This window comes from Amphiura filiformis, chromosome 18 (assembly GCF_039555335.1).
Source record: "Amphiura filiformis chromosome 18, Afil_fr2py, whole genome shotgun sequence".
Lineage (NCBI taxonomy): Eukaryota > Metazoa > Echinodermata > Ophiuroidea > Amphilepidida > Amphiuridae > Amphiura > Amphiura filiformis.
In genome coordinates, this window is record NC_092645.1 from 48,755,335 (window position 1) to 48,769,972 (window position 14,638).

Sequence of the window (14,638 nt, forward strand, 5' to 3'; positions counted from 1 at the left end):
CGGCTGTATTGGGTGCATAAACCTTGTAATTCAGCCATGGCGCCATTTTGGGTCTGGAATCTAGCTGATAAGAGTCTTGCAGAAATTGGGTTGTACCCTAAGAGGGCATTCTTGTTAAATAGAATTGCAACTTCGGCACGATGTATGGAGTCGTTTCGGAGCACAACATTTTGTATCCTTTTGAAATGAATTCTCCAGAATCAATCCAGTGAGTTTCGGCGATTACAAGTATTTCCCATTTGTACTTCTCTATCTGATTCAATAGCATTTCAAAGTTGCCAGTCTGGTACAAAGTTCGAACATTCCATGTTCCAATACCTATAGTTTCTTTGGCAGATAGTAGTGCCGCCGTTCCCAATGGTTTATCAACACCAGTCCGGCTAATTGGGGGGTCAACTTGGTGCTAGTCCCGCTTTGGTCTTAACTTTGGGAAGACCATCAAATCTTCCAATTGGATTTAGGGTTGCTGCGTCATTCTGTTCTGCATGTTGTAGATCCATTGGTAGAAGTGGCTGGTTAGTAGCAGGGGCTTTAACCCTGGTGCTGTAAAGGCTCTTCATTGTGATGCAGTTTTGCTCAACATTATTGCCTATATTCCTCCCCTTCATGAAACCAGTTAATCATCATGGATAATTTCATGCAAAAAAGTTTAAGACGGTTAGCCATAAGTTTAGCGATGATTTTATAGTCTGTATTAAGAAGCGAAATAGGGCGATGGTTTTTAACAAAGAGAGGATCCTTATCATTTTTTGGAAGTAAGGTAATCACACCATTGCGTTGTGAACTAGACATGAAGCCTTGATCAAAAGAGTAGTGATAACAATTTAAAAGCATGTCGCAAATATCATTAAAAAACACTGTAAAACTCAGCTGGCAGACCATCATAGCCTGGGCTACGATTCATATTCAAAGACTTCAAAGAAGTTAAAATTTCGGCTTTGGAATTAGGCCTATTCAGCTTATTTTTACTTTCATCCATAAACTGGGGAATATCAAGTTTATCTAAATAAGAAATTATATTATCCTTATTGCTAGGAGAAGATTTGGAGGTGTATAATGTTTCATAAAAAGAATGCAGTTCATCGAGAATATCTTTCTGAATATTTTTCTTCTCGCTAGAACGTTTCTCAAGATTGCAAAAATATCTGAAACTTTTTTCGCCATGCTCTGCCCACTTAATCCTTGATCTAATTATCAAACCAGCCATTTCGTGATCAACAATTTTGTTTAAATCCTCTTTCAATGAATCCAATTGTTCAAGCAAATCAGAAAGCTGTTGTGGGGCATCAGGGCTAACATTGAGAAATTTCATTATTAATTTGGTCAATTTTTATTTGAATCTCCTGCTTGTTTTTGATCTTTTCTTTTTTCTTTCTGCTACAATACTGAATGCAATGGCCGGTAACAGTAAATTTAAAAGCATCCAAAACATCCGCGTAAAAAAGTTGAATTTTTACGTGCTTGTCATTTAATATTTGGTGGTGTGCGCCCTGAACGCTCATCTGACCCAAGTTCAATATTTCTAGGTCATGTTTACGTAGCCGGGTATAGTATTGTATATACTGCACAGCCATAAAACTCACTCGCTGCAGCCAGTGCAGCTACAGCTACAGCCACAGACAGTAGAGAGAATGCTACAGCCAACAGCGTATACGCGTGCCCGAGATACAAACAAGAAAAATATAGGAGGGCCTATGCCCGGGGGCCTACTGTGTCATATGATAGGCCTATAATTGTGACTGGGGTATATCGAGAGATGCTAAAATGGTGAGTCGCCTGTCGGTTAAATGGTTTTAACTTTTAATAGGGTTCCGGTTATAATAGAGGGGTAAAAAAGGGTGATGTTTCAGATTCCTTAGGGCTCCAGTTTATTTGATGCAGGATTATCTCCTGAGCATTCAAATCAGCCAAAAAACTTATTCGGACAGAGGGTCTGAGGGGGGTCTGAAAAATGTCATTTTGCATCAAAAATATTATTATATGCATTTATTCTATTGATATTGGTGTTGTTTTATATGCTATTGCTGCCAAAGAAGTTGCATAAACTTTGGCGAATCCATGTTCTTGGAAACGGCCATTTTATGTCAAAATTAGGATACGAGGGCGCTTTGCATTAAATTCGAATTCGCTCTTCCAATTAAAAATGAAGATAATCATAGGTGGAACCTCCACAAGAAATTTGGGCGTTTAACTTTTTTTTTCGTTTGATAAGGAACAGTTTAAAAGTCAATCAATAAATAATTAGTGGGTTTTTAGCGGGTTCGCCGTCGGACAAGTTTAGAACTTGTCCGACGGTGCACCCGCTAAAAACCACTAATTGTTATGAATTCCGTCGTAAAAACCTATCACACAATTCAATCAATAAATGTTAAAAATCACGTGGTTTTGGATATTTAAAGCGGGTTGTTAATGCTTTGAAATGGTACGTAGAGTGTGCACCCTAAAAGTACTTTGAAAACGGTGATCTACAGAACCCATAATATAGAATAGTTCTGGAAACTGTGACGATGAGATGTGCGCCACCTTAGAATGCGAAGAAAAGAAATTATTGTTGATGAAATGTATCTTGTTTAGTAATTTGACAAATATGCAAGGTCACATATTTAAAAGTTTTCATAGAAAAATTCTAAGAATTTTTCTTCTTCAAAATATGCCATGACCAACGGTGCACACCGTCGACGTCCTATACGATAAATATAAATTTAATACTCCGTTGGTGAGCGACGGGCGAGTGGTAGTGAGCGACAGGCGAGTGGTATTTCACTGAACGCAAGAAAAGGAGTTCTATCTGATTGGCTAGCAATCGATCGCTTAGGTCGCTCAGTAGTCAACTACAAACTCATGCATTCAATTCGATTGAAATCGATTATTCTATTATTGACGAAGACAAAGAGCGTGATAGTGTGTCAATAATGTACATTGTATTGCACCTGGCTTTACCAGCATTCCTTTATAAAATAATTTTCTCAAAGAGTTGAATATTATCAAAATTTTTACCCAGGATTTCAAATTTGTTACCCGCATATTGCAGTTAAACATATCCACAGCAAAATACCGGTCCTCACTAATTAGTACATTTAATTTCCAGTTAGTACATTTAAACGAAACCTGTGATTTACGTGACAACAAATAAAATTTTCTTACAATAGAAATATCATATGGGATACTGATATAGTAGGCCGCAACCGCCACAACGTGGAGCTGCTACGCGTAGCTGACTTTTTGTTCCGTGGAGCCAAATTGACCAATCATGTTAGAGTTTTTCATTACTCGGAGGTAAAACTGACCAATCAAGTACGACTTACTCATTACGTGAAGCGAATTTAGTCATTAAGAATTTGCCAGACGAGCTTCACGTAGTTGCAAGATATCCTCGGTCACGATAGTTATGATTCAAAAAGTAATTTATGAAAAGTACGAACCGACTTATTATTAAGATGGACATGCACTCACAAGAAACTCATACAGTATTGTACACAACTATATAGCTAGGCAGAGTGGTGGTAAACCATGCACACAATTCAGGCTGATTTGTACATCTTGCGCGGCGTGGCCTGCGGAATTCGACCTTCAGCAAACCAGTTCGGATTTACTTTATATACTAGTAGTAGGCCATACATACTGTAGTTACGGTACTGCCCGTTTTCCTATACACAATACTCAGTGCGCTCACCATTGACGCGTGACCTAGTGTATGTTAGAAGTATTATGCCATTGCCTATATGACGTCACTGTGTAAAAAATAACCAGTCAATATTTAAAGTATTCTCTGAAATTCTAGAAAATATAGTTTTGTAACATTTCCTAAATTTTTAGCTAATTTAGGTGTTTGGAAATATTGGTACTTTTGTGTTTTAGGAAGGATATGTAAACGACAGATAACACCAAAAAATATGAACAAATTATTTCTAAACCGTGTTAAGTCTGCAAACCATTATGCTTCTCATTTTCAAGAACGCTGGTTAACAATAAGCAGACTATTGTCTCATTTCGTAAACAAAAGCCCAGACAGTATTGTTACCTTGCGTTCGCTTTATAATCATTCACCCAACTGAAACTATAATACCAGCTCATTGTTCATTGCACAGGTAAAACAGACACAAGTGCAGTGTGTATTTAACCAGAGAAGATCTGATGTAACATAGTTGAGCTGTTTTCATTGAGTGTTATCTTGGTTTAATAGCTTTTAATGGGGTTTAAGTCCTTCAAAGGTCGTGGTGAATTCTACTGTAGACATGACTGCATCATGATTATTTTAAAGTCAACAACATTCAACAATATGATCACCGTGATAGTATGACAGTATCAGTACCGTGGGTGTCAGTGATCCTGGCCTGACACAGTAGACAAACAAACAAACACGCCACACACATGGCACATGCATGCAAGGTAACATTGACTATACACTAATCAAACAATGGTATTGATCCTGTACAACTGTTTGTGGTTTATTTACATTCGATTCATTTAAAATCCACATAGTAAACATTAATTTTGGCAAGAGTTTTTCTCTCTGGAACGATGATGCATCAACTGGCTCCGCGTAATGAAAAGATCTAACATGATTGGTCAATTTAGCTCCGCGAAGCGAAAAGTAAGCTACGCGTAGCAGCTCCACGTTGTGGCGGTTACGGCCAGCCATATACTGATCATGCGAAAATCGTAAAACATAGAATAGAAACAGTGTGGCCGGCTCTCAAAATCTCAAATTGTATGCATAGCCTGAGTCGCACGGCCTATCTCAAACAAAATAGCTCAAAATCACCATGCGTAGTTGTTGAAAAACGTGATGATTTATCGTACTACCACGGCAATTTTTAACACGAAGATATAGGGATGTCGACGGTGTGCGGTGAACTCTAGGCCTACTATGTAAGGAATCTCCAGCTGTCACAGCATGTCCTTTGTCTACCCACAGATATTGGAACAATAGCCCGCTAGAAGATGCCTATTCAGCATCAAAGTGGTTACGTAATTCTCTTGGTTACCGGATCACGCTATTTTGGTATGCCTTCGAGTGCCATATACTTTGTGTGGTGATCGTTTCGATCGTGGTTCATTACTCAAGAGCGTGATCCCGTTGACATAGCAACATTACGTAACTTCGATACTGAATTACATGGAAAAGGAGACATGTACGTCCACACACCTCCTATTGCATCCAACGTGTTCTAGGGCACAATGGTTCTAGGGTATGATCAGTATGATCAATGATTCAAGCAGAACATATAACCCCACTTGATCGCTATTCATGGTTACATCTTGTGATCATACAAACGAGGGTGGGGCAAAATGGGAATACCCACTGGAGGCAACTGCCCCCGGCTAAAAGCCACTGCTACCGTGGTATTTAATGGCCGGAAAAAATAATGTTCGATACATTGGACTGGTCATTGCGCCAAACAATTTTACCTCTTTTTGTGAAATAGCCTAGTATTAGGGACGCACCATTTGATATCAAGGGGGGCTGGGTAGTTGGGGTCGTGACTTTTTTTTTTTCAACACCTCGGAGAGGCAAATATTTTTTTTTCAATCGTAAAGTCCTATAATTTTCAACAATTTGTTTGTCGAGTTGTAAAAATTTGTCCATATTTTTAATCATTTTTACGTTTTGTAGCAACTAAATTTAGAGAGCCAAAAAAAAACATCATTATTTTTATGTGTAAAATTTTCTTGAAGTATAATGAACCTCTTCTGGCGCGAAATATTTTGGCATATTAAAGCTTAACTGGTGAAATATGGAATAAATGCAGTCATGTGGCACAGATTTCTATCATAATTTTGACAATGGGGTGGAATTTGGTGAAAAACTGTGAAGTAGAGTGAATCAAGTGTTTTCACTCACAGACCGGCTCACATAATAACTTTTCATAAACAAATGCGCACAAAATACGTACCAGTTTGAAGCTAAAATATATTGTTGATGAAAAAGGGTCAAATTTGCGCGAAGCGCGAAAAAATTTGGCAATATAAAAGCTATATGAGGTTAATTTGTCTTCACTATTCTGTGACAAATTTTTTTCACCCTTGACATCAAATCTTTTTTTTTTTCTGGTCCGAGGGGGATCAAATTTTTTTTTTTTTAGTCTGAAGTGGAGCAATTTTTTTTGCTCAGATGGCGCGACAAATTGTTTTTTCTTCAAAAACTACCCAGCCCCCCCTTTGGTATCTAATGGTGCGTCCCTTATTGTATGGGACTCTATCAAGATTTCTACTAACCGCTACCTTGAATAATATGAGAAAGTGTCATGACATATTAAAGTTTTTATTTTTCAGGTTGGTTGTTCGATATCTCAGGAAGTTTCACGGCATTATTTACAATATTAGGTGCTATTTCCCTAATAACAGTTGTATCGTTTGGATTGGAGGATGTTTGGAATGGAATCAAAAGGAAACACCTCCGATTTGAAGATAAATAAGTTGAATTTAAGAAAAACAAAGTCATGGTATTCAAAATTATGAACTGCGTTGTTTATTATTGCTTTGGAAGGTAGAATCCATTTCATTGGTCAAATATTGTATAAATATTGACTGCCCAAGAGGTGAATGGTAAAAACTATTGCTCCGAGTGATCTCAAAACCGTACTATTTTCCCGATGCGAAGTTGAGGGAAAATAGTACGGTTTTGAGATCACGAGGAGCAATACTTTTGACCATTCATCGACTAAATGGCAATCAATATACCTCATACAAAAGTTTAGACAACGAACCACTTTTTTCAAGCCACAGCTGAGTCGGCGTGTCTATCTCGCGCGTCATCTCTGCGTAAAGCAGTGCGTACAACGAGACAGTTAGGTTATTGCAATGACAGCGGGAAATCAGTACTAATATTGCCCGGGGAATAGTACTACTATTTCCCGCTGCCATGGGAACAACCTATCAACTCAAGAATCGTTAAACTTTTTCATGTCACGTGACGCGGTTTGAACCAACCAAACAAAAACCAAATCTATGTATAATGAAAGACAGAGATAAAAAGAATTTATCGCGTCTGACGTCATCTGTCAATCAAACTCGAGCACGGTTTGTATACAAGTGTCGTGATGATGACTTGCTGAAGGCGGCGGTATAACCGGGCGCCTTATTGTTAATGTTGCACCTTCAAACATACAAACCATCTCAAAAGTTAGGTCTTTATAGTAGGAAACTTTCTTTCGCTAAGGCACCATGTCAACAATGCCTAGAAAAGTTGCTTTTTGCCTTGTAAAAGTACGCACTTTTTCACCATTTTCCGCAATTCCTTTTCTCCGATCGGCACCAGATAAATCGGCCTTCCTTTTACGCGCTATTTAACCTGTGTAAACCAATCAAGGATCGTAATTGACAGTTTTCATCAGACTCTTTCATTATAGGCCTGTGTGGTATATAATACTCGTTCGCGACTTGGTCATGTTGATAGAAGTATAGTAGAGTATAGCGCTCGTAATATGTTGATAGATTCAAAGATTATACTCAATGTTAGTTAATGCTATTTATTTGTTGAAAAGTTGAAAATAATAAAGTTAAAAAAGGTTTGATACTTTGATACTATTACGTAGTGAAAATTAGTCGCGTTGCATGCAATCGCAACATACACTCTGTATATATGAACCGCGCATACGAATGAAGTCAATTTTCACACCTCACTATTGCTTCATTATCATGATTTCTTAGAGGTATGTGTTGGTCGAAGCAACCTAAAAATCGATTTGCATTATCTAGATCGATATATTATTGAAAATTAACACCTTGATGTTTTGCAAAAGTTCATCCTACAAATCGTATCATTTGCAAACTTGCTTAATTTATTGTTGTTAATGAGTTATGTACGTTTTACAAAAGTGTTGTTGTTTCAGCCCTCTTAACAACGTAACTCAAGAACCACAGCACCTATAAAAGTACATCTGTGATATTTTAATTCTTCTACACGCTCGCTATGAATTGAGCAATACGGTTTTTGCCAAAGCTCACAACCATTCGTAAGATGTTGTGAACTACCAAATCACAACAGTTTAAAATAATTAATAACCTTAATAATTAGACCTTCCTATTTATGTTCAATATCCTTAACTGTCTTGAATATATTGTAATATGGAACAATTATGTGCATACGTTATCCGCATGTTCATTACATACGTGCAAAATCTTCAATACTGACTGTATAAGCGATCTCGCTCCGTTAGGCTGCGATCACATAGAAGTATACTATTCGGGTATACGGTGCACGTTTTGCAGGTGCACGCGTATAGCTTAAATCGAGCAAGGTAATTTCATAGTACCTGGTCACACAAGATGGCACTATTCGAAAAGGCCGTATACCTGCGTATAGTATAGTATAGTATAGTATAGTATAGTATAGTATAGTATAGTATAGTGGGAATCGTGCGTGTTCGATTTTAGTGCAGCGTATACAGTCCTAATTCTGCACACTATGAATCCTCATTGAATGCAATGTGACCTCAAGAAGTATAGTTACAAGCATTTGATTAGACGAAGAAAATTGGTAAACTGATTTATACTGTTATTCGCTATATGAATACGCTCATTCGATCAGGCTGAGTTCATATAGTATACCCTATATGAACTCAGCCTATTCGAATGAGCGTATTTCGTATAGCGAATACCGTATACTTCTATGTGATCGCAGCCTTACAGGAGAGTGATAGTGAATAGATAGACGGGCGTACTATCACGGCGTTTGGAAATCGCAACCTCTCTAGTGATTGCGCAAATCCGGCCACATCTCTACCAATTTATTTGAAGAACTTCCTCAATCAGTAATCCTAGTTTTGTTTGTTATTGAATTATCTCGGTTTTGCTAATGTTTTTGTATGAGTCAGTATATCACCTATAGTCTCGGCCCGGACCACAATTATTTTACATTCTTAATCACTTGACAACGTACCTGCAATCTCATTGGTTCATACCCGTGTGATATGACACGATATAACACGGTTCAGTATCTGTGCATCGATGCAATACGCGTACTCGCTATTTGAACCAAACGGAGGCGCATAGCAACAACGAGACTGATCGATATTAAGGGGACTCGATCTTTTGTGCGTAATTATAGAGGACCAGGGAATTCACAATATAATTAAAAAAGTTATTTGAAGAAGTCAAAGAGCCCTAGGAATAAAAACTGTAGTGTAATTCACGCCAGATACAATTTCTTTATACGACAAAAATTAATTTTTGTAATCGATCAATAAAAAAACGTTTTATATCAATTTTAAATTTAGCCTGAATCCGTAAATATGGTACCTCTCGCCCTTTTTTAGGTCAAGGCTGTTTTTACCATTATGCAGCGAACCATTGTTGAAGCTATTTCACATACATGTACAAAATATTCTAGAGAAAGAATGAGGACATAATAGTGTTGAAATATCTTTTGTTGATTTTGAATGATAATGTCATGAAGTCGTAAATTTTATGGTCAAAATCCTAAAACCAAAACAAAACATTGCGACGCAGATCATTCCCGACTTACGCAATTTCATCATCACATCAGTGTCTTTATTATTTGTTTGAAACCTTTCCCAAACGTTCGTGCTATTTATGCATAAAACGGCTAATCTATCTTTACAAAACGCGTCTTTTTTTAGTAAACAAAAGGCTAAAGATGATGGCATTATGAGACTTATCTTTTATCATTACACTCATCCGTTCAACTGCCACGGTGCCCGAGCGGTAAAGCGCTAGACGCGTAATCGAAGGAAGTTTAGAATCGCTGGTTCGAGTCCCAACGAAGATTGTGGAAACTTTTTTCTTCAAAATTCATGATCGCATTCCGAAATGAGTCACTTGTCGGTAAATCATTTATCGTATCCTTAGATAATTCCTTGTAAAATGTAGATTTGAATTTGGTTAAAATTGGTAATAAACGTATTGGTAATAACACATTCAAAGTATAGACCGCTGGCAAGGCAACCGTTACTTAAAGTTTCACGGTTGCCTTGCCAGAGGTCTATACTTTTACTTTGTTTCTATAGCTCACCTGTAATGGGTTTGAGCATTCTAAATTCCAAAGTTATAGTCACTTGTAAAGTATACTTGTTATTCATTGGTAATATGTATAGTAATATTAATCAGCAAGGATGATCAGCAGACGCCCATCTGGCAGAACGATTCGTAGCACAGTGGTATAGTCTCTGGACTAATGGATCCATAGGTTGTTGTTTTGAACCCTGGTAGACTTTTAATTCTAATAAATTCCATTTCTAATTCTAATTCTATTCTAATACATTCCATAAACTTGTGTTATAAAACTGAACACCGTGAAATCTAACCTCATGTACATGATGTATGCGATGCAAATGTTAACTACGGGGTAAAATCTGCTGTAACACTAACAGTCAAGAATTCTTCCACAAAAAGAGTATTAGGAGCAAAACTTGGCGGGGGGGGGGGGGGGTGTTCAAGAAACATGAAAAAAGTGGGGTCTTTTGAGCAAAAACAGCAGGGGGTCTTACAGACTGCACACAATACATTACGTTGTTGGGCAGGAAAAACCTCCTATGTGTCATTGGCCTCTGAACATGGTTAGAGCAAAACCTCCTATGTAATCTGTTTGCAGTTTTGTTTTAAACTTGTTCAGGGGCCACAAACACATAGGAGGTTTTTCCCTGCCAAACAACGATTATCTTAGTAGTGAGTGCCACGTGAAGCGAAGGGAACAGGTAGTAGCTGTCTATTTAGAAGCGTCCGTTATATCTTCAGCATGTTCAGTAACATTCATGCCTGAGATTAAAGGAGTAGGAATCCTAGAAATCTTCAAAATAATGTAATTGTCTTCACATAACTCCTTGTAAACACCAGTTGTAGAAAACTGATCCTAAAATAAAAACGCCCTTTACAGATTTGCCAATAGTTTGCATATTACTATTATATTTCAGGTATATTTATTCGGAACAATCAAATAGAAATCAAATGGTTATATTACATTGTGATTTACATTAAAATTCTTAACAATTCACACATATTTAAAAATGTAAAAAATATAATTACTGCAGGTATCTTGAAAAATACGGACACATGCTTGTAGGCAGCCGTATTGCAAATTGCGTATTCAGTGTAATATAATATAAAAATATCAACAACAAATTAAAAAGTATACACAGGCTCACCCTCATCATCACGAGCAATCACCCTACACACCCCATCACACCCAAGCACAGATAACCCCTGAATACACAACCACAGAAATCTTTGCACAAAAACTCAACATGAAATTGCGTATTATATGTAACATAAAAATAATTATTATAATATCAAAATATCAACAACAAAATAAAATAGAATACACAGACTCACACAACCCATGTATGTACACATACACCCCCACCCCTCTTTGCACACAAACTCAAATTGCGTATATAATATCAAAATATCACGACAAAATAAAAAAATATACACGGGCTCACACACCTTCAAACCCACATACAAGATCATCCATGAATGCCACATCCACGGCAATCTTCGCACACAAACAAAGACTATTAGTGGGATGTCAATTTCTTTGGAAGGGAGTCATGAATATGTCGGTGACCGGAGTCAATGTTGTGCATGACACGTACCCTATCGGGGGCTAAAATATCTTATGACCCCCTATTTCGGGCTGAAAATTTGTATGCCCCTTCCGTCCACACAGACGCAATCAATGGGTTAGAACTAAGGTGCAAAGCATGCAAAAACTTTGATTGTAAAATGTAAAGGAAGGGCGTTTGTATATAAAAGTATACATATTTAGAATAGCAAAGACTTGATAAGTTCATATGTGAGGTCAAATTTGGGCCAAATGCTCATTTTTCCCCAAAAAAACCCGAGGACCGTCTTCAGTCTCAAACTGCTGCAAAATTCTTTGGCCAAATTTTTTTTTTATTAATTTTTAAAAACAAGATAAAAATATCTAGGAGCCGTTTTTTTATCTTTTTGAATTTTGACCAACTTTGGGCGAAAATCGGGCTTTTTTATGATTTTTTTGAAAATTCAGCATTTTTTGACCATTTTTGGTGCCAATTTGATTTCTCAAAATTGGTCGAAATTCAAAAAAATGAAAAAACGGCTCTTAGATATTTGTATTTATTGTCTGTCCAAATAACTTAGACACCCGGTTTTTAGGATATATTTCGAAAAGTTTTCACTTTGGCAAAAAGTAATGAAAGAACAGTTGCTAAACACGGTCAGACCTAACTGAAATTATTAGTAAAGCGATAAAAAAATATTCTTCCATGTCTACTTTTATTCAATTTTGACCAATTTACAGCAAGATATCTGGGTCCAGCCGAATATTCCTAATGACTTGACACTTTTGATGGAATAATCTATTTACAGTAAGGGGTGTTTGAACATTGTAATCATGCATATTGATCAATGATTCCACCCGTTTTTCTTTGATCCTTTTTACTAATTCACAATAATGGCGGTCTACTCAAATGCATTCAACAAAAGCATGTTTGCAATCTACCGCGAGAGGTCGTCACACGCATAACAAATACACTACGATCAAATAGGTTGATGACAATATTTGATTGAATGGACTACACTGTGCCATGATTTCGGTGAAGGACACCGGTTCAAATCCTTTGTTTGGAGCCAATCAATAATGTCATGCACAACCTCTATAACTCAAAAGATGTCACAGTTGGTGCATTATAACAAATGATAGAGCAAGTTACTATGCGTCTGGAATGTATTGTGAATTATACTCCTCACCATCAGAACATGCATATGGCATACAATTTGTATTTTCTTAGAATTGTGCCACACACCGACACCGCCTGGCTAATAATTATTTGGTGGAGCAGAGACATTAAAATGAATACACGGGATCGATACACGTGAATTGCTATGCACGATTTTGATATCAGACGAAAATCTTCGGATAGTGGGTTAGAAATTTATGAATATCTCCCGCAAATGAATTTTTCTCAAGAAACCAGATGTGGTCTCATACACTTGAAAATACGTGTTGAACAGATATGATAGTCGCTAGAATGCGCTTTGAAAATTGGCCGTGCGCTTTGAACTCAAAATCTGACAATTTTATATTGCGTTGGTCCTGTATTACAGCGTGTAGTACAGCTGCACTCACTGTAGGCAGTATAAAAGTCGATGACCATTGACCTCAATGGGGTATACGAGCTTATTCACGCACAACCAAGATCAATTACACGGCTATTGTGTATAGCCTTAGTTATGTCCCTCGACTAATTATTGGTTTTAAAGAGCTTTAAAGGTTTGAACCAAATGGCTAATCGTGGCTGTGGATTCAACCTACCATGGCGATTCCTGCCATGAAGATATAGGGTCGATGACACTGTGTGCCAAGCCAAAAGCATGCACAGAAGAAAATTCAAATACCGCGCCGAATTGTTGTAATTGGTTGAGGGACAGCTGGGATTACTGAGTTAATACACTAAGAATAAATATATGCCAATTAGAAACACTGTCTGCATTTTATGACCTGAATTATATTTTTCATTTTTATAAACTATTTTTGGTGAGGAGTATAATTAATTTACTATTCATCCATTCACTATCCAAAATCACCATACCTACAAATCTGTATAATGAGACCTTCCAAAATAATGGTACCCAACTTCTACCGGATTATTTTTAAAGTGTTGAGAAAAACCTTCCAATTTCAATAGAATTTCTGGTAAACCCTCACTCAATGCTTTGGAAACACAAACATCCCGTTAGGTCTCAGCGAATGTTAACACTTTTCTTTCATGACTTTCTTTGAAAGTGTATATTTTTTCAAATAAGTAACAAAAATTGGGTGTCTAAGTTAATTGGACAGACAATAGTTTGCCTAGGTTGCACAAAAAAAGTGGGCCAAAAAACCGTTTTTTGGGACTTTGAACTTTGGGCCAAAGTGCTCACTTGGCCCAAATTTGACCTCACAAAAGAACGTATCAAGTCTTTGCCATTCTAAATATGTATACTTTTATATACTTTAGACCAACAATTTAACAGTTATGAGGCCCGAAAGTTTCCATAATTCTAGGGTTCAAATTTTATACCCCCCTATTTTTTATGTAAGAAAATATGACTCCTATAGTTTTGGCATGACCACCAGTATGTGCATGACCCTCCCCCATATACTCTTGACCTCCTATTCAGAAGCAAATGACAGCCGGGCCCTAAAAACATCGGAATAACAGCATACGGTACAGTAACATTATATTTTAATAACAGGAGAGAGAATTGCACTTGATGAATTGATCTGCCAAACCAAACCCTGACCATTCTCATCCATTCATTCATGCATTCCCCAGCAAACACAAAAATGTTTTTCAAACGTTTTAAACATATTATATTTTGGGTTTTGTTTTAGATAAAAACGTTTTAATAAAATTAAATGTCGGGTTATATAAAGGTCATGGAAATGTTTTAAAACGTTTTGTGTGAAAACACACTACAACAATATTTTTAAAATGTTTTCAAAATGGTATTGCAAAATATAGTTTGCAAACATTTTTTGCCAAATTTATTTTGTCAGCACTTGAATAACATTATGCTAAAATATTTGCAGTAGGTTATCAACAAATGTTTTTGAATGTTACGAAAACGTTTTATACCCTTTATATAACCCGACACTACAACAATATTTTAAAAATGTTTTCAAAATGTTATTGTAAAATATTTTTTGCAA